General features: G+C 33.9%; 1 long non-coding RNA gene and 1 pseudogene across 7 annotated transcripts in view; one reads left to right on the forward strand and one right to left on the reverse strand.

Moving 5' to 3' along the window:
- LOC131835721 (uncharacterized) overlaps positions 1-21,791 on the forward strand; it is a 45,472-nt gene that overhangs the window by 3,886 nt on the left and 19,795 nt on the right. For all 7 annotated transcript variants that reach the window (XR_009355345.1, XR_009355344.1, XR_009355339.1 and 4 more), the window contains 4 exons: positions 13,847-13,976; positions 15,304-15,415; positions 16,579-16,729; positions 18,060-19,169. This is a non-coding gene — a long non-coding RNA (uncharacterized LOC131835721). The remainder of the gene's footprint in view (positions 1-13,846; positions 13,977-15,303; positions 15,416-16,578; positions 16,730-18,059; positions 19,170-21,791) is intronic.
- On the reverse strand, positions 19,829-19,940 carry LOC131837340 (U4 spliceosomal RNA; annotated as a pseudogene).

A 21,791-nucleotide genomic window follows, 5' to 3' on the forward strand; every position in this document is an offset into this window, starting at 1 on the left:
TAATATTGAGCTCTAGAGAGGAACTGATTTGCTAAGTACCATACGTTTTCTTTTGAATCAGGACCTTAATCTCCCATTACTCTTTGTTATTTATGTTTACTTGAGTGAGTAATGGACCTTTTGTTATCTGTGATTGGCATTCTATGATAGATCCTTCTGATTTGCTTATTTTAGTTATGAGGGAATTGAGTAATTAAACAGGTAATTGGGAAAAGCCTTTATAGAAATGTACTATGGATAGTTGAATATACCTGGATATAATTCTTAAATAGCTATCTTAATTTTTTAAGGAGTGTGTGTGTGTGTGTGTGTGTGTGTAAATAACATGGGTATTGATACTATGACAAGTGGTAGTTTATAGGGAAAAGCTTTTTAGGTTCAGAAAAATTACATTCCTTTTTTTTTTTTTTTTTTTTTTAAAGGAGCAGGGAGGGTAAGTCTTTTCACAGATATTTCTCTTAAGTTCTTGTTTCCCTGCCAGAAATTTTAGAATATTCATAACCTCATATTTTGTTTGGTTACTTTCAGTGTTCTGATTGTGCCACCTGGGTGCCTGCAAATAACCACACTGTTGTGTTGTCTGCCTATTGTCTGCTTTTGGCTCAAGTCATCATCCCAGGGTCCCAGGATCAAGCCCTGACTCAAGTCAGGCTTCCTGCTCAGCAGGGAGTCCACTTCTCCCTCTGCCTCCCACACCCCTTTGCAGCATGTACATACTTACTCACTCACTGTACCCCAAATAAATAAATAAAAATCTTTAAAAAATTTACAAAATGAATTACGAGGAGGGCTTGTGTAGTTTGAGTGAGGGATTCTGGATCAGCAGTAGGTCTAGGTCTGAGAAGCTGACAGATGCTGATTTTAGTACCACATGTAGAAAACAGTTGGATTTTCTTCAGAGAACAAATAGTATACATTTAAATTATGTACATCATTTGAAGAAGTGAATTTCTTTCTTTTTTTTTTTTTAAAGATTTTATTTATTTATTTGACAGAGAGAGAGATCACAAATAGGCAGAGAGACAGACAGAGAGAGAGATGAGGAGAAGCAGGCTCCCTGCTGAGCAGAGAGCCCCATGCGGGACTCAATCCCAGGCCCCTGGGATCATGACCTGAGCCGAAGGTAGAGGCCCAACCCACTGAGCCACCCAGGCACCCCTAAATTTCTTTTTTTTATGATTTTATTTATTTATTTGACAGATCACAAGTAGAAAAGAGAAGCAGGCAGAGAGAAAGGAGGAAGCAGGCTCCACGCTAAGCAGAGAGCCTGACGTCCGACTCAATCCCAGGACCCTGGGATCATGACCAGAGCTGAAAGCAGAGGGTTTAACGCACTGAGCCACCCAGGCGCCCCATATTTCTTTTTGATAATGAATTAACTATACAAATTTTCACCTAACTATACAAATGTAAATGATCAATAAACAAAAATCTAAAAAAAACCCGAACAAACATATTTTTTTTTTTTAACTAGACATAATCTCAGTGAATTGTGTGATTTCCAGGACATGGTAATTTCTGTATAATAATTCTACTTCTGGGACAAGGTTTATCTGGTTTGTGTTCTGTTAATCACACAACATCATAATTTGAATTACTTTGCATTTGGGCATTTTTTTAAGATTTTATTTTCAGGTAATCTCTACACCCAGTGTGAAGCTCAGACTTAACAGTTATCCCCCAAATCAGGAGTTGCACATTCTAATGACTAAGACAGCCAGGTGCCCTTGTTTTGTTTTAAGCAGCCACTTGGGGATCATCTTAAGTAGGCCAGAAACTGGCAATACCAATGGATTTCTGGGTGTTGATATTGGGATTGAGTTTGTTTTTCTGGGGAAATTTCAACCACTGTGCTATAGCTTGGCTGTAAATACTCTGGTGGCTCTATATGGTTATTAAAATCTAGGGCTGTTTTCTAATAGTGCTTCTTAATGGGAATAATGTTAAAATGGACTGTCTACTTCTACTTAGAAACAATGAAAATTAGCCAAGGATTTCACTAGGATATAAAGTCTGGAGAATATAGATGTAGGTCAAATCAGAGCCATTCCTCCATGCGATAGGAAATAAGGAACCCACAATTGAAATGAGGGGACTTATTTTCTGTGGCTTGGAGTAAGTAAAATAAATTACAGAGGATTTTTTAATATTATAACTTACGACTTCTGAAAATAAATTATTGCAGTGAAACTGGTTTTCTTATTTTTGAAGAACGGCAGAATTTTTTTTAGATTTTTTGAAAAATTTATTTGACAGAGAGAGAGGGATCAAAAGTAGGCACAAAGGCAGGAAAAGAGGCGGGGGGCAGAAGGCTCCCAGCTAAGCAGAGAGCCCGATGGGGGGCTCGATCCCATGACCCTGAGATCATGACTTGAGCCAAAGCCTGAGGCTTAATCCATTGAGCCGCTCAGGAGCCCCATGGAAGAACATTTTGCACATTGTATTTTTCTTACTTATGTTTTGTATAATGTATAATCTGCTTTGGTGAGCTTCTCTAGACAATGGCTTTGTATTCTAGATAGATGGGGTATTTTATCCCTCTCTTTTTTTTCAAGCTTTTGTTTATTTGCCAGAGACCAAGAGAGACAGAATGAGCACAGAGCTCAGGCACAAGGAGAAGCAGAGTTCCTGCTAAGCAGGGAGCCTAGTGGGAGATTGGATCCCAGGACACTGGGATCATGAACTGAGCCAAAGGCAGACACTTAACTGACTGAGAACCCAGGCATCCCAGATGGGGTGTTTTCTCAACTCAATGACTCATGTTATCAAAGTAACAATAGAAATATTCATTTCCTCTAAGATTGGTGAAGTCACAGTGGAGAAATAATGCATAAAAGCCGTGACTTACCAAACAATATTTGTATGTCTAAGGTTACAATATGGAAGATTCATTAAAATAGTTGCATGGGGACGCCTGGGTGGCTCAGTTGGTTAAGCGGCTGCCTTCGGCTCAGGTCATGATCTCAGCGTCCTGGGATCGAGTCCCACATCAGGCTCCTTGCTCCACAGGGAGCCTGCTTCTCCCTCTGACTCTGCCTTCCACTCTGTCTGCCTGTGCTCGCTCTCGCTCGCTCTCTCTCTGACAAATAAATAAATAAAATCTTAAAAAAAAAATAAAATAAAATAGTTGCATGAAGCCATAGATTTAACCCTTCCCTTATAAGGAGAACAAAACATTAATAATTGGAATCTTGTAGGAGTTTGGAAAGGTAGCAATTTTTGTTATATTGATATTAACACAGGTATTGGTGGAATTAATACATAAATGAGCAAATGGCACAAGAAATTTTCTTTATGTATAGACAAAACTTGGCTTCAGTTTAAAACTCAGATTTCTCATTCTTTATAATTTTTTTGAGTCATGAAATGTGGACATATTATTATGCACAAATTAAGTGATAATATCTTTTTAAAAATTTTTGTTCTATTTTTTCAGTGTCTCAAGATTCATTATATATGCACCACACCCAGTGATCTGTGCAGTATGTGCCCTCCTTAATACCTACACTACACTAACCCATCCTTCCAACCCCCTCCCTTCCAAATCACTCAGTTTATTTCTCAGAAATCACAGTCTCTTACGGTTTGTATCCCCTGCTGATTTCCCCCAATTCACTTTTCCTTTCTTTTTCCTAATGTCCTCCATGTTATTTCTTATGCTCCATGAATAAGTGAAACCCTAAGATACTTGATTTTCTCTGCTTGACTTCTGTCACTCAGCATAATCTCCTCCAGTCCTATCCATGTTGATGCAAAAGTTGGGTATTCATCCTTTCTGATGGAGGCGTAATACTCCATTGTATTTATGGACCATGTCTTCCTTATCCATTCATCTGTTGAAGGGCATCTTGGCTCTTGGCACAGTTTGACTAGTGTGGCCGTTGTTGCTATGAACATTGTGGTACATATGGCCCCTTTTTTCAAATGTCTGTATCTTTGGGGTAAGTACCCAGTAGTGCAATTGTCAGGTCATAAGGTAGCTCTATTTTTAATTTTTTGAGGAATCTGCACACTGTTTCCCAAAGTGGCTGTACCAACTTGCATTCACACTAGCAGTGTAAGAGAGTTCTTCTTTCTCAATATCCTCTGCAACATTTCTCATTTCCTGCCCTGTTTATTTTTTCTGTTCTAACTGGTGTAAGGTGGTATCTTAGTGTGGTTTTGATTTGAATGTCCCTGATGGCTAATGATGATGAACAATTTTTCATATGTCTACTAGCCATTTGTATGTCTTCATTAGTGAAGCTGTTCATGACTTCTGCCCATTTTTGACATGATTATCTCTTTTGGGTGTTTAGGTTGAGGAGTTCTTTATAGATCTTGGGTATCAGTCCTTCATCTATAGTGTCATTTATGAATATCTTCTCCCATTCCTTGGGTTGCCTCCTGGTTTTGTTGACTGTTTCCTTTGCTGTGCAGAAGGTTTTAATCTAGATGACTTTCCTGAAGTTCATTTTTGCTTTTGTTTCCTTTGCCTTTGGAGACATGTCTTGAAAGAAGTTGCTGTGGCTGATGTTGAAGTTCTCCTCTATGTTCTCCGGGATTTTGATAGATTCCTGCCTAATGGGGAGGTCTTTTATCTATTTCAAGTTTGTTTCTGTGTATGGTGTAAGAAAATGGTTGAGTTTCATTCTTCTATATATAGCTGTCCAATTTTTCCAGCACCATGTATTGAAGAGGCTCTTTTCCACTAGATCTTTTTTTCCTGCTTTCTCAAAGTTTATTTGACCATAGAGTTGTGAGTCCATTTATTATCTTAAAATCAACTTGTCCATTTTGTCATTTAGAGAGTGCCACATTTTAATTTGTGACCTTGGTAGAAATGGAAAATGATGTTCCTTAAGGTTGTCTTCTCATATTGGATATTTCTTCCTGTTTCAGTACAACTGAAAGGAGAATAAATCTTCCAAGTTTATATATTTTAAAAAGTCTGCATTCTGTTGAACTTAGCCCTTTGTGCATATCTCTTAGAAATCAAGAGAGCATTGTTTTTGAGTATATGACTTGTTAGTAGGTAATAGAGTAGTTGGGCACATAAAAACATGTGAAAATGTGTCATCATTTCAGTTGGCAAAATATATCAGTTATTTATTTTCTTGGTTTTTGTAATGTACATAAACATTTGTACAACTCTTAAAGACTTGGAATGATTGTATTCAAAATGACAAAAACATGTACAGATAATTCAAAGAAGAAAGTATTGGCAAGTAAAATGAAATGTCTGAAAATCACTCATAAACATCCTTTAGATATCATCATATGATATATTTGTTTATCAATTTTACATAGACATAAAAAGGTGATGCCAGCTAGGTTAGGAAGTGGCTCTCATTCATTGATGTGAATGGAGGCTAAGAAACAAGGACAAGTATTTCATCCGGAAGCTTAGAAAACTTATTGGACAGTAGATGCTGTATAAATTCCATTAGATGGTTGTTCTGGAGCTGCCTTCTAGATTAGTTTTGTTGTTACTGCTGTCTTTTATCTGTATTAAAACTTCTAATTGATCCCCTTACTTCTAGCTTCAGATTCTCTAATTCATCTGTCTGCCAGAGCAGTCTTTTGGAAAGATAATGACAAATATCATCATGTTGCTTCAAAAATCTGCAGTTGACATGTTTCAAGAGTGATAGAAATAAGCAATAATCAGAGAAGAGGACAAAGATTATATAAATTGATAATATTTAGAGCATCTTTTGACTCTGACAGAACTGGAAGTTCTACTTTCACTCCCTGAATAAGATGCCCCTGATAAGAATCTGGAGAAATTTTTGCAGCAAGAAACAATGTGATTAAAATCCAGAATGATAGAGGATAATGTGCAAACCTTTTTTTCCATTAACATGGACAGGGAAGGATAGTTTGAGTGCCTCTGCATTGATAAAATTGTAGTTCTCAAGTTATTCTGGGGTATCCTGTGCAATTTTACTTATGGACTGCTATGGAAGTCTAAATCTGATGTTGATTTAAGGGGTCACTGACCAGGACCTTCCTGTAGAGACAGTCTAGATCTTCTGCTCTATTTCATTGTCCAACATGATCAGCACAGCATCTCTCCTTCCAAATTATTCCCCAAAATGCAAGTGTGTGAAGGTGTCTACTGAATTGAAAATTATTTCAAGTGGTCTAGTGTTGACAATCTCAAGTACATTTATGCCAGCCTTCTAGGAAAATATGAAAAGAAGGGGAAGGACAATACATCATGAATTAATCTAGAAGCTTCATCAACTACAAATAATCACAGACAAATAAAGATGCACACAGTCCTGAGATTCATCTTGCCCTTCAAATATTTATATTTCATTGATAGTCTTTGAATTTGGAAAAAAAAATCTCACTATTTTGCTTTTTATGGAGTATCAACTTGCCATCGAAATATTTACTAGTGAGAGCCTTGCATATGTGATATTGATTGCATATGTGATAAACACAAGTAGTAGTTTTCTTTTTTTCTTTTCTTCCACTGCCTGCCATTTTAAAAGAGCTAGGAACCTCATCTATTAACTATTTTATTGGATATAGATAGCTTAAGAATTTATCTAAATACTTATAAAAATTGTGATTGGGTAATGGTATTGAAATGGAAATATAAAGAACTCAGTAAATGATGAATATGCATGAACTGTTCATTAGATATTTGGTGGTAAAGGGAATGAAATTAAACATGTAGTAATTTTCTATGTATTTTATTTGTACTTTGTTTAACCTTTTTTGGAATCTAATGCTGAAATGCAGAGGCCCACATTTATAAACAAATCTATTGTTTTTAGGTACTTTTAAAAATGGTTGCTGTGATAATAGAGGTTTCCTAGGGAAGTTTATAAAAACAAGTTTGGTAAAACTGCCTTCTGGAAAATATTTTAGAAAGAAATGGGCCATTTTGTTAAGATGTACTGAATTCTATATTGGTTGTTCAAGTGCTTATGTTAAAGCAAAGAGGAAATGGGCATGGGAGCGTATACTACATTAATCAGGAAAAAAAGTAAGGCAGTGGTTATTTATGTGCATTTTGAGACTGTTGTATATGAAATAACCAAATATAATTGCTTTGTGACCTTAAGGCACTGTGATTGCTAAGAAGGTAGTTGCTAACATATGTAGAAGAAATATTTTTTAGTAACATGACTATAGAAATAGGAGTTACCTCTGAATGATGGATATTTAATATCATATGATGGGATTGCTGTGGCTTTTTTGGGGGTTGGGGTAGGGATTATTCTGTATGCAGTGGTCATAATAAGAAATTTTTTTAAAGCTGCTATATATATATGGCTGTGGATGTTATCCTCTAAATGCTCTTTATGTTAATATTTGTATGGTACAGGATTTAATTCTCATGATGGAATTGCTGCATAAGAGGCCAGTCTCTATGCATGTTTGATGGACCAGGATATAATGGACTTTTTTATTTCTCTGTATATAATAGAAAAAAAGTACTGTTAAAACACCCTTTTAAGAACGGTGATGGCTGACATTTCGTCATTTAAATTGTTCGAATGTAGTTTCGTTGGATTACAGAGAGGAGTTTCTAGATTGCCTTGTTTGTTTTAAACAAATAAAAGCAGAATTTAGAAGATAGAGAATAAGAAATTTTTGAGGGCTATATGAGTATGCATATGTACAGAGACAGTTCTGGATCAGCCAGGCTTTACTCCATGTTCAGATGTTGGGAATCTTACATGTATTTTACTAATATTATAATGTTAAACTGGTGTGTGTTTTTGTTACTCTTTTAACCAGTAACAAAATGGAATTGTGGAATTGCCTCTCAGTTCCAAAAGTTAATTCCTTTTCAGTTGATAATGTTACATATTTTATTACAGTGTTATATATAATGTAACTTTTTTTAACATCTAATTTTTTACATGTATAGACCTAACTGTAAATATTACAGGACAGACATTTTTATTTCCCAAAAGTGATATTATATCTAGCCTCTTCAGATATTTAGTCTCAATTTTTAGGTGTGGTAAATGTATAATATCTCATTGTTTTATGTAAGGTTCATCATGGTGGAAATGTCATATCTATTGGTCTGACTCTGTTCATGGTTTTGAGATGTTTATTTTCTGTTTATATCAACAGAAAATACAGTTATTAGATAAATCCTACATGTGATTAAATGTAACAGGTTAGAAAAGTTTTCATGTCAGTGGAATTCCACATTTAATAATAACCAAATTGCTCTTGTTTTAATATATTTACATCTAATTATATAGGTATAGGTAATTGTAAGTTTTTTGGGGGGATGTTCACAATTATCTATCAAACCTATGGTCATTAAAGGATGGGATGATCCAAGAAATATTTTATATAATGTGTATATAATAGACACAGTTACTACGTTTTATTAAAGCCAAGGAACTATTATATCAGCATGTTTTGTAAATATATTAATTATAAATAGAGTGAAAAATTATTGTAACAGTTTTTAGATTATCTCTTAGTAAATACTTAGGCAGGTTAGGCAGGTGAAGTTCATGGGATTTTGTTACATTGTTCTGTGTGAAATAGTTAGGATATATAATAGTTTTTGCTTTAAACTTTTAATCCTTGATTTTACAGGGTTTCTTTCATGTACACCTGTGTAATATACACACAGCTGTATAGTAAACAGATCTATAAAATAAGTGTTTATTAAAAATCATAGCAAAGAAACGTTATCACTCAGGTTTAGTCTGTTCTTCAAGTCATTTTGTGGTTCATAAAGGAGAGTGATAAAGGGAGTTGCAGTTTGAGCTTTAGTTGCTGAATATATTGTTAGATTGCTAGCTAAGTCAATAGACCAGTGCTAGTTTTTGTTTCAGAACATCTGCATAAGATTTGCTGATAGGCACTTATTTTTTTAATACAAATCTGAGAGACATTTTATTTTGGCAAGTTGAATCACTATACCATGTCTGTTTAGGATGTATTTGGTACTGGAGATTGTATTACTATTTTTTTTTTTTTGGCATATAGAAGATCAGTGTCATTTTCAAAAACATTGCTGGATATATAATTTCTGTCAATAATTTTAGAAATATATTTTCATTGAAACATTAGAGGTAGAACATTGAGTGTAGATAGAGTGAGCATCTTCATGAGTTAGGCTTGATTTTGATTTTTTTAAAATATTTGTGTATTTTATGAAGTTTTTATTTAAATTTCAGATAGTTAACATACAGCATAGTAATAATTTCAGGTGTACAATATAGTGATTCAGCACTTCATACAACACCTAGTCCTCATCACAAGTGCACTCCTTAATCCACATCACTTAGTTAATCTATGCCCTCACCCACCTTCCGCCTCTGGTAACACTATTTCTTTATAGTTAAGAGTGTTTTCTTGGTTTGCCTCTCTCTTTTTCTCTCTCTTTGTGTTACTGAGATTTTTTTCAACAATTTTTGTTAAAGTACAGAAACTGTCATTCATATTTTTAAATGTGAAACTTGAATAGTATCAATAAAAATTTTGGATGTTAAATGTTGAGAACAGTGCAGGGAATCCTCTCACTACCTTATATAACATCTTAATTTCTAGCTATATAGAAATAACCTCTCCACACATAAACACACAGCATGCATACACGTGCATAGCAAACCTATTAATGTTGAACAACTAGGGCAAAAACAGAACTGTTACAAGACCACTTCTGTGTTTTTACCTGGTGTCTGTTGGGTTGTTACTAAGTAGTTATGCACATGTGATCAGATGTTTTTTTTTTTATACCATAATTTTATAGATGTTCAGATATTGCTGTTCTATATTTGAATATATTTCACCTAAAATTAGAGCACATAAACTTTATTAAATGCTTGTAGACATGATAAAATAACCTTCTGTTGTTAAGAATAATGTCTAGAATGCTGTGTATGTAATTATTTATAAAACACTTGTTATTTCTAGATATATAACTATTGCTGCCAGAAATACTTTTAAATATCATACTTTTAAAAATCAGTATAGTAATTAGATTTTCTGCATGTTCAGTGGTTTGTTGTGAGGGATATGGGTGGAGGGGTGAATGTTTTCCAATCTCATCTATAATGTATGATTTTTTGATTGTTAACTATTCCTTTTGGTTTAAAGAGATGGTGAACATCTCATATATGTTGCAGTCATGCTATTGATAAAATGTAAGTTTGACATGGTTAGCATTTTCACATTATTCTAAGAATTCTGTATGGGTAGCTTTTTGGTTTGTTAAAGAATGGTATTTATAGTGGCTACTTTATAACATTTGACTAAGGAAGTACATAGAATTGCTGATAAATATGATAGTGGAAGAAACAGTTTTCTTTTGATACTGTTACTTTTGTGTAGAATTGCCTGGATTGAGATTTTTAAAGACAGATTATTTAAAAATTGAGTTAAAGGATTATGAGTCCTATTTTTGTTAACATTAGTGTTCTTATACACATGCACACGAATGTATACAGTCAGAGAGGACAGAGTGGTCAAAATTTTTTTGTCTCCAGTTTTATTTAGAAGAAAAGTTAGACTGCAGTAATTAAATTGTACCCATTTTATATAAAAATATTTCTGTCAGTTTAAGGGACATGCAGATATATCTTATTTTCTCAGATGTACTGAGGTTCTTGATGAAATTCATTTTGCTAAAGAACATTTTGTAGAATCTAAATTAGAAAATTCTGTGTATATCTGTTGAGTGGCAATAGGACAACTTTGTAAATAATGAGCAAGTGAAATATTTATTTTAAAGATGTAATATTTCTAGATGTATTGAGTATCACAGTATAATTTAAATGTTTTCATTGTAAATGTGTTAGGATTATTGTCCTTTAAAATCAGCATAGCAAAGAAATTGATCATTTATGTATAGGCTCTTAGAGCTGTAAAACATTTATCTATTTATTTGGTTGTTAAGAGGAGAAATAGATTGTACTTTATTCCACTCTTATAGTAAAATAGTGTGCCATTAAACTTACACCATGTAAATTCATTTGACGTTTCTGAATGTATTGTGATGTATTTTATTAGGATTTTCCTGAATATATATATATCTTATTTTTTTGTTAAGACTTTTTTATAGCAGATTTAGGTTCACAGCAAAATTGAGGGCAAGGTACAAAGATTTGCCAAATAGCCCCAGCCCAACACTTGCATAATCTCCATCATTAACCATTCTGCACAAGCATAATAACCCCCCATTATCAACATCCCTTATCAGACTGGTACATCTGTTAATACTGATGAATATTCATTGACATAATCATTATAAGCCAAGGTCCATGTTTTGTTATGGCTAACTCTTGGTGTTGTACATTTTGTGAGTTTGGACAAATGTATAATGCCCTGCATCCTTCATGGTATTATACAGACTATTCTGTTTGTCCTAAAAATTCTCTATGCTCCACCTATTCATCCCTCTCCCATATTTGTTTTATTGTTATTTAGATTGGATATATAAATGACTTTCTTAAGGAGATTTTTATACTACCTCATGGAACAATATACAGTTCTGTATGTGTTCCTTTGGTTGCATGACAATATTCAAGACAATTGTAAATAATGGGCAGATACAGATTTTTTTTTTTTTACTTTTTAACATCTAGTCTTTCTAGATGTGTAGAGTCTCACAAAGTATAATTTTGTAAATAATTCATTGTAAAATTTCATAGTCGTTATCAAAGGTTATAATAGCATTGCAACTGATAACAATTTTAGATTTCTTGAGCTATACATATTTTGGTATCTGTTTATGGAGTTGTTAGGGGAGGAAGAAAGTTAGAAGGGTTTACTACCACTCGAATTCTCTCAGAGAAAATTTTACATTTTAATCACTGTTTAGTCCTTGTATTTATTAAACATTAAGAATCCAAAGTCATAATTTTATAGGTATATTGCTGAAAGGGCATTATGTATTTAATCATAGAAAATATGCGACATAAGAAATTTTATTCCCTGTCTTAGAACTATTCAGTTTTGTATTTAACTGGACAGTATGACAGCATTCAAGACAACTTTGTAAATAGCAGATGACTATATTATTTATAAATACCTAGTTTTTCCAGACATGAAATTTCACAATGTATACATTTATAAATATTAAATTGTCAAGTACCATAAATTTTTTTATAAATATTTTCTCAGTGTAATAAGTAATAATTGTTCTATAACATTTGATTTTTGTTAGGTAGGTTTTTGAGCAGAGGGATAGATAGATCATCAAATCCTCAGACTGCTTCCTTTTTCTTCAGATTGTTAGCTTCTCATATAGAAGAAAAGATTAACTTTTATACTTAAAAAACAAAGAAGGGGTGCCTGGGTGGCTCAGTGGATTAAGCCTCTGCCTTTAGCTCATGTCCCGATCTCAGGGCCCTGGGATTGAGCCCAGCATCGCATCAGGCTCTCTGCTCAGTGGGGAAGCTGCTTCCCCCACTCTCTCTGCCTGCCTCTCTGCCTACTTGTGATTTCTCTCTCTGTCAAATAAATAAGTAAAATCTTAAAAAAAAAATAAAAAACTCAGAATGTATGTTATCCTTAGAAAAAGGAAGGCATGAGAAAGGGAATTGTTTAAAATCACAGGTCTGTTCATAGTTAAATGATACTTTTATTGCTAAGTAATTGTTTTTTTACTGTGTTATATAGATCTACTATGGCAAATTTATATGTATATATACATACACATGCATAATATAAATGTTAAGCACCTGTATACAGAAAAACTACTTTTAGGAGTATAAACCTGATATTATTCTCTTTCTCATTTATTACCATATTGCTTTGCATTTTATTTTTTGTGAAATTTATGGAAATATTTCAAATCTAAGCTTAAACATTTCTATAATTCCACTTCATGATATATCTAAATGTATATTATTTTTAATATAAAATGGTTAGCTCTTGTGTATGTTTTCTGTTACCATGTATATATACATCTAAATGAAAATAATTACTTTAATTATGAATATTTTATTATTCTAAGAACTTATCAAAAATATCTAGTGTGTAGTTATATTTGTATGTTATGCATAGTCAAACAAATGTAAAAAGTATTACATCTTGGTAGTCTTTTAAGAAATAAAGAATATAAATGAAAATATAAATTAATATATTTTTTGAACAGCAGTTTGGCAATAATAGTTGAAATTAAAGTATGTAAACATTTGAAGTGGTATAACTTGTTGCTGGGATTTTATCTATTCCAAAGTCTCAAATTTATAAAGAAGAAAATATGTTATATATTAAGTATTAAATAATTGGACCATCTGAAATAATACATCCCTAAAAGATCATAATGGTTATATCTTATTCATCATATGAATACAATTTAAGCACTGGAGGATATTCTGATATGAATGGGTGTTTTAAGTGAATATTTTTAAATTATGTTATTTTTCAAACAAACATCAGTAGTATGTTTACAGAGGTGTATCCATGTGCTTCTAGCTGTTCTGACGAAAGTGTTAATGTTTACTATTCCCAAGGAATCTAATTATTCTGCCATGATGTATAGAGTTAAGTAACGCTTAGTCATTAGAGTTGATATAATGGTGATTATTTAAGCATTTTTTATAAGATTTTTGTACATGTTTAAGTTAAATGGTAAAACATTGTTAATCTGTATATTGCTGCTTGACAATCTGAAATATATGAATTGTTGAATAGAAAGTTGTCTAGAAGATCATATGGCAAAAATTTTACATTACTGTATAGAGAGTTGGGAATGGAAGGGCTGCTTCTGCTTTTGGCATTTGAAATTGTGAAGATACTTCAAAAGGAACATTTAAACAACAAAAGGGGATTTAAAAGATAAAACCAACTTGTGCCTTTCTGTATCCTTGCCTGTTGACATCTTGAGAGTATTGGGCTGTTATATCGAATTTTGTATTCCCAGTGGCCATTATGAATAGTTTGTGAGTGATCATGAAGAACGTGTGATTTAGAGACTAGTACAGCAGAGTTTTACACACTGAAACAGTATTGTGGGATACACGAAAAGAATATGGGAGAAGATGGGATATGAGGTAGGTGCTAAAAAATTGTATTTGGGTTTACAAACACATGAATGATTAAAATTAACTGAAGTTTTTATTGTATTATATTAGTCACTACAACATTACATCATTAGTTTTTATATAGTGTTCCACTATTCATAGCGTGTAACACCCGGTGCTCCATGCAATACATGCCCTCCTTAATACTCACCACCAGGCACACACTTCTTCCCTCCCTGCTACACTCTGAAAACCTGTTTGTTTCTCAGAGTCCACAGTCTCTCATGGTTCATCTCCCCTGCTGATTCCCACAATTCACTTTTCCTTTCCTTCTCCTAATGTCCTCCACGTTATTCCTCAAGTTCCACAAGTAAGTGAAACCTTATAATAATTGACTTTCTCTGCTTGACTTATAACAGTCATCATAATCTCCTTCAGTCACAACTGTGGTGATAAAATTTTCGGTATTCAGCCTTTCTGATGGCTGAGTAATATTCCATTGTATATATGGACCACATCTTCTGTATCCATTCATCTGTTGAAAGCCATCTTAGCTCTTGGCACAGTTTGGCTATTGTGGCCATTGCTGCTGTGAACACTGGGGTATATATGGCCCTTCTTTTCACTACATCTGTATCTTTGGGGTAAATACCCAGGAGTGCAGTGTCAGGGTCATAGAGTAGCTCTATTTTTAATTTTTTGAGTAATCTCCACACTGTTGTCTGAAGTGGCTGCACCAGCTTGCATTCCCATCAACAATGTAAGAGAGTTCCCCTTTATCCACATCCTCTCCAACATTTGTCATTTCCTGTCTTGTTAATCTTTGCCATTATAACTGGTGTAAGGAGGTATCTCAATGTGGTTTTGATTTGAATTTCCCTGATGGCTAATAATGATGAACATTTTTTCATATGTCTGCTAGCCATTTGTAGGTCTATATTGGAGAAGTTTCTGCTCATTAGGGTAAATTTTCATAATTCACTGCTGTATTTGTGGTTACTCTCTAGATCACGTTGTTTGAGGGAGAGGTTATTGGAATAAGTTGGAAGTTACTCTTAATTAATGGGAGTAATTAGAGAATGGTTTCATCACTTTCTTTTGTGCTAGTGACAGGCTTCCAGAAGGTTTTCAAGTAGAATTTCACATTTTTTAATATTATTCAGAATAAACATGAGAAACATTTCAATAAATTTGTGTTAAAATTTCACTGATAAGGTGAGAAAATTTTTAAAAAGTTACTGTGCTATTAATTGCTTATTTATCTCCCTTCATTATACCTGATAATTTTGTAGTCCTCCTAACTTGTGTGTACTTGTGTCTCACTTGTAACTGTCTATATTGTATCCTTACTTATCAGAAGTACATGATGAAAAGAAGAGATTTATAGATAACCTGAGGACAACTGACATCAGGAATATTCCTCATGCTATGGACTTCTTTAATGTAAAAGTGTTAACTGGGAATAATAGGTAAGAAGTTCTGGACCAATAAGTAGTGTTTTAATACAAGGCTTTGGCAAGACTCAGGAAAATATCATTGAGGCAGACTTTGGAATATTGAATGGTGTCTGAGAATTGGTGAGAAAACCAATTCTTTCCAAAGATAATTTTTGCTGAAATAGAGATGTGGATTAGATGTAGAATGTAGGAGATTATTTGTGTATTCTTTCAATTAATGACCTTATTTATAATATATCATGACATAATATTATAAAGGTAATGAGCAATTGTTCATTAGTTGGACATAATTTTTGCAGGTAAATTTTGTAGTGTGTTAAAGGGAGAAGTTCATGGAAACCAAATAAAGGGGAAACCTCTTGCACTATTGGTGGGAATGCCAACTGGTTCAGTCACTGTGTAAGCGTGTGGAAGTTCCTCAGAAAGTTAAAAATATGATAATAGCTATTGAATCATGAGGCATTTACCTATAGAATACAAAAATACTAATCGAAAGGGATGCATACACCCCAGTGTTTATGAAAGTGTTGTCTATAATAGCCAAACTATGGAAATAGACTAAGTGTCCATCAGCTGGTGAATGGATAAGGAAGAAGTGATAAATAAACAATGGAATGCTATTCAGCTATAAAATAACAATGAAACTATGCCATTTGCAGTGAGGTGGATTGCAGTCATATAGTTGTCAGTAAAGAAAGACAAATACCATATATTTCATGCATGTGAAATTTAAGAAAAAAACTAGCAAAGGAATGAAAAAGGCCGAGGCAAACCAAGAAACATTCTTAACTACAGAGAACAAACTGATGGTTATCAGAGGGAAGCAAGTAGGAGGCATGGAGAAAATAGGTGATGGAGATTAAGGATGGCACTTGTGAAGAGCAAGGGTTATTGTATGAACGTGTTGAATCACTAAATTGTACATCTGAAACTAGTACATACAGTGTATGTAACTAGAATTTAAAAACTTAAAAGTATGGGTAAAGTAATGGCCGATGCTGAAGAGTTGCATCAACTATGGGATTAATCATCATTAATCATAATGATGAATTGTTTCTAAGAATTTAAGGAGTTCTAAAAAAGTTTAAGATGAGTATCCACTTAACCTGCTGCTTTAGCTATTCTATAAGAATGTTCTATACCTTATCTTACTGTGTTTCTTTTTTTCCTATCAGGAGGTGATAGTTTCATGAAAACACACTTCCGCCCTCCTGGTTTGTAATTCCAAGAATTGGTATCATCAGACCTCTCTCTGGCAGTATTATTCATTCAACGTTTCTTCATCTCTGATCTCTGTTTCCACAAATACCCCTTGGAGAAATTACTGTAAGAACAGATAAGTGCTCATTTGATTCAGGAAGGGACACTTTGGTTAGACAGGAGCTAATATTATGCTTTTATTTTTTATTTTTTAAAAATTTATTTGTTAGAGAGCACGAACACAGGCAGACAGAGTGGTAGGCAGAGGGAGAAGGAGAAGCAGGCTCCCTGCCGAGCAAGGAGCCTGATGCGGGACTCAATCCCAGGATGCTGGAATCAATCCCAGGATGCTGGAATCATGACCTGAGCCAAAGGCAGCCGCTTAACTAACTGAGCCACCCGCGTGTCCCAATATTATGCTTTTACTAAGATTAATGAATTTATGGTGATAGCTAGTGGGAACTGAGGTCTATTCAGGTTACATAATGTACTTCCTCGAAGAAGTCCTTAATCTTCTATTTAGTAATGATTAATACTAAGAAAAAAATACTTTATGATTAACGTCTTCACCTTTAAGGTTATTCTGGGTTAGGGTTAAGACTTCTTGGAGGAAGTGTCTACTCAACAATTTTTTGATAGCTTGAATAATGGGTTAGGATATAAATTGAAGGATTTATTTCTAAGTTAGATCTAAGTTAGACCTAAGGATTTAAGATCTAAGTGCCATTATCTCTATATCTTACAGATACCATTATTCTCCCCAAACGTATTGAGGTCCATTTGTTATTTTGGGGGGAATTTTTTGGCGTTGTTACCCTGTGTACAGAAATGCATGTAGATTATGTCAAATAATTATGTATGTGAATGAACAATCTAGGGATATAGGCAATCCTTCAAATACATAGCTGAACAGAAACATAACATGAGAACTAGAAAGGTATGAGAAGAAAGAATACCAGTAATTGGCTTTTTTTTTTTTTTTTAAGATTTTATTTATTTATTTGACAGAGAGAAATCACAAGTAGGCAGAGAGGCAGGCAGAGAGAGAGAGGAGGAAGCAGGCTCCCCGCTGAGCAGAGAGCCTGATGCGGGACTCAATCCCAGGACCCTGAGATCATGACCTGAGCCGAAGGCAGCGGCTTAACCCACTGAGCCACCCAGGCGCCCAGTAATTGGCTTTTTTAAGTTGACAATGTTAACATCAGCTTCACGTGTATCAGTAGTGAATAGTGATAGTGAATAGATAATTCTGTGCATTATGTAATGGTCAACACAGTGAGTATAGTTACCATCTTCAGCCTTATTAGAAAATTCCAAAAGTAATTTTTATCCATCTGTTTTTTCTTCACAATTTAATGGATGTTGCATTTCATTGTACATAATTTTATTAGCTCCTAGTGATAATTACATAAAAGTATGTTTCTGATTTTTAACCATTCCCCAATATGTCTCTCAGGTGGTGACTAAACAGAAAAACTGATGCTATTGCTTCTGCCACCATCTTCAAATCCAAAAAACAGTCTTAATAATGTATGGAGACTTCTGTTTCATGTGTTAGAGTGGATACTCCTCGCAGATCAGAAAAAATGGACTGAGAAAACTCAAGTTTGAAAATTACTAGAGTGTCATTGGAGGGAATTGTAACCAGGCATGTTGACTGTTTTCATAATGACATTGGACTAAATCTCAGGAGCTTGAATGGTGGAGATGTTATTACCTAGAGAGGTTCAGTATGATCTTAAATAGTACAAACATTACATTTCGGAATTTTAATCTTTGACAATGTGGTGTTACAAAAAACTGCTTTTATTCTCTTAAACTGTTCAGTTCAGTCATCTTCATATATCCTTAAAACTTACTAGTCACTTGTTTTTTCATTTTCCTCTGTTGTTGTTTTTTTTTTTTTCATTTCCCTCAGAATATTAGTGTTTTTGTAATGGTTTCTAAGATGATTTATGACTAAGTATGTTAGTATGTTAACCATTTGTCATGCATTGCAAATTTCATACTGTATGTTCTCATCACCATTTTACTGTGATGTTTTGGTTGTACAAAAGTTGTTTTCAAATATAATGCTCTGCTTTATGCCTTTTGAGTTCTGTGTTTTTATTCAGATATGTGTCCATCACTCTCATGCATTCTTTGTATTCTGTTTTTTGTCACTCTGTCATTTCATTTTTTCCGTTAATTGTTACTGTGGTTTTAAACCATTACCCAGTGAAATTATTTACCTTGATTTAAGAAGTTATCACTTAGCTAAATGCTACCATAGTTACTTAAAAATTCCCACATAGAATCATCTGCATCTCTATTTGTTTGCCTTACTGTCCTTTGATACTTTAAAGTTACTGATGATTTTGTCTATTCCATTGAGATCTATCTCATTTCTCTTTTTTTTCCAGAATATTCCCTTTCTATAGTCGCATTTTTTTCTCTCAATTGATGCTTAAAATTATTTTGCAAGTTGGAAAAAAATGCAGTTTTAATTTCATTTGCACCAAATTTAATAGATTAATTAGGAGAGAATAGATGTCTTTCAAAGTGAGTCTTCCTATCAATCTGCAAGGTATGTCTGTCTTTTTTTTTTTTTAATCAAATTGTTGGGAAACTGCTGGTGTGGTTTTTTAAAATCATTCCCAGTCATTTCATAATTTTGTTACTGTAGTTACGGGAATAGTACTACTAGTTTATTTTCATAAAGAGCCATTTTTGTTTACTTTCCTAGTGACATTTCATTAAAATTCCAGAATTTTGCCTTTCTTTCCTAATTCATGGTTCTTATAGAAATATGGAAGCAGAAACAGCTCTAGCTTATTTGACAGTGAATATTAGTCTTACTATTTTAAGGTTCATTTACTTATGGGTCATTTTAGGTAACTTTCCTATCCTGGGCATTTATGCAAAATTTGATGACAGTTTAATAAAATGCTTTATATTTGTCACATATTATAGGTAATTATAGGTGATCACACATGCCATTATAATTATTGATAATGCTAAAAATTAACTTCCTAAAAATGAACATTCTTGAGCTATACTTTGTGTATGTATGAACGTGGAGGTCTATTTGTTGTGCATATATATCCGTAAATATTTCCCTATTGTTAGAATTTTTCTTTGCAATTTCTGAAAATATCCTACATAAATAGCTTATATTCTGCTTTTGTCAGGTTTTTGTATTTGGTTTACCTGTTCTATCTATATATTTGTAGTATTATTTTTTTATCAACTGAAAACCAGAAGTATTAGCAATAATTTTTTAATTTTTATTTTCAATTAGCAATAATCGTGCCTCGGATAAACCTCATTGGCTATGATACTGCCACTGCGCAAAGCTTAATTTTTATTTTCAAATAACTTTCAGCTTACAAAAATGTATATTGTTCTCTACCCTCCTCTTGTATTAAATCTTTCATATGTGTTACACAGTTACCTATACTAGGAAATTGGTATAGTTCTGTTAACTGATATTTTTATAATCCATGACTGAAAGTGGAATCCTGCACTGCAGATAGTTGTCATAGTCTCCTTAATGCCACTTTGCTTGGGGCAGATGCCCAGTTTTCTTTTATTTTCACAATGTTGATGTTTTTGAAGAGTCTACAGAATATTTATTAACATAACTCCATATGGGTTTGTGTGATTTTTGTCATTGAAATTGAGGTTGTGCATAAGATTACTACAGAAATGGTACTCCCTTCTCAGATCATCACTAGAGATCACATAATGCTGATACGCCTTGTGACTAGTGATGTAACTTTGATTACAGTGTTACGTAGCAAGTATGTTGGAGAAGATACTATAAATACTGTTATACTTATCTGCAAATTTTAGACTATTGTTGCTTGTAATAATTAATACACAATGGTGTTTGACAAATTGTGATTTCTTTTGACAAAACACTTTTTTTCCTTTTAGTTTCAGAGGCAGAATTTAGTTTAGTGGTTTGTCAATTACATGTAATACCCAGTGCTCATTACATCTTGTGCCCTCCTTAATGCCCATCACCCAGGTACCCCATTCTCCTACCCAACTCCCCTCCAGCAACACTCAGTTCATCTCTTAGAGTTAAGAGTCTCTTAGAGTTTGTCTCACACCATGATTTTGTCTTATTTTAATTTTCCCTAACTTCCTCTATGATCATGTTTTATTTCTTAAGTTACACATACAAGTGAAATCATGATATTTGTGTTTCTTTGACTTTTACTTGGCTTAGCATAACACTTTTTAGTTATATCCACATTGTTGTCAATCATGAAATTTTAATTTTTATTATGGCTGAATAATGTTCCATTGTATATATGTACCACATCTTTATCTGTTTACTTGTTGATGGACATTTGGGCACTTTCCAAGTTTTGGATTTTGTGGACATTGTTACTATAAACATTGCAGTGTTGGTGTACTTTCAAATCTCTCTGTTTGTATCAATTGTATAAATACCTAATAGTCCTAATAGTCCCATTGCTGGGTCATAGTTCTATTTTTAACTTTTTGAGGCACATCCATACTGTTTTCCAGAGTAGCTGCAACAGCTTAGATTCTCATCAACAGTAGGAACCCTTTTCTCCCCATCCTTGGGAACATCTATCACTTTCTGACTTGTTAATTTTAGCCATTGTGGTGGGAGGTGGTATCTCATTGTGATTTGGATTTGTATTTCCCTGATGCAGAGGGATGCTGGGCATTTTTTTCATGTTGGCCACTTATATATCTTCTTTGGAAAAATTCTGCCCATTTCTTGACTGGATTTTTTTGTTTTGGGTGTTGAGTTTGATAAGTTTTTTACTTTTAAGATTTTATTTATTTATTTGACAGAGGGAGATCACAAGTAGGCAGAGAAGCAGGCAGAGAGAGAGGAGGAAGCAGGCTCCCTGCTGAGCAGAGCAGAGAGCCCTACTCAGGGCTCGAACCCAGGACTCTAGGATCATGACCTGAGCCAAAAGCAGGTGCCCCTGATAAAGATTTTAATCTATTTATATGACAGACAAAGAGATCACAAATAGGCGGAGAGACAGGCAGAGAAGAGGAAGCAGGCTCCCGCAGAGCAGAGAGCCCCATAGAGGGCTCAATCCCAGTACACCAGGATCATGAACTGAGCTGAAGGCAGGCTTTAACGCACTGAGCCACCCATGTGCCCCAAGTTTGAGAAGTTCTTTATAGGTTTTAGATACTAGCCCTTTATCTG

This window comes from Mustela lutreola, chromosome 7 (assembly GCF_030435805.1).
Source record: "Mustela lutreola isolate mMusLut2 chromosome 7, mMusLut2.pri, whole genome shotgun sequence".
Lineage (NCBI taxonomy): Eukaryota > Metazoa > Chordata > Mammalia > Carnivora > Mustelidae > Mustela > Mustela lutreola.